The following is a 572-nucleotide window of genomic DNA, read 5'->3' on the forward strand; positions in this document are numbered from 1 at the left end:
AAGAGGTAAAAGTGACTACTTGCATTATGATCGGGAGGAGCCTCATAGTCGTTTAGTAATCATATGAAACCACTATGCACGTACGCTAGAGTTTCCGACCACAAATTGGTCTATGATCCACAATTCCATAATAAATTGTATTTTTTTTTTTTTTGAACAAATATATTATTTATTGATGGAAATCAATGATTACTTAGGGGTAAAATTGCTCCCCAACTATAATACCATAGATACAGTTTGAAATTTCTTCAATACAAACACTGTTTATGACTACTCTTAATGGCTTCTCTAGCCAAAATATAAGCCACTGAATTTGCGCCCCTTTTTACTTGATCAATTCTACAGAATTGCAACAAATAAATGCATTCTCTCTTTAATACCATTTACTAAATGGCCAATTTTACTCAAATTTTTGTTCGCATTTACTCTTTGCAAGACTTCTCCTTCCATAATAATAATATCATAAAACCCTATCTCACTGCTAAAATCCACCGCCAAAGCTTCAGCAACAAAAATGAAGTTATATCTAAGTAAATCAAAATTAATCTCAAATTTCCCATTAAATTAATGTC

This window comes from Corylus avellana, chromosome ca2 (assembly GCF_901000735.1).
Source record: "Corylus avellana chromosome ca2, CavTom2PMs-1.0".
NCBI lineage: Eukaryota > Viridiplantae > Streptophyta > Magnoliopsida > Fagales > Betulaceae > Corylus > Corylus avellana.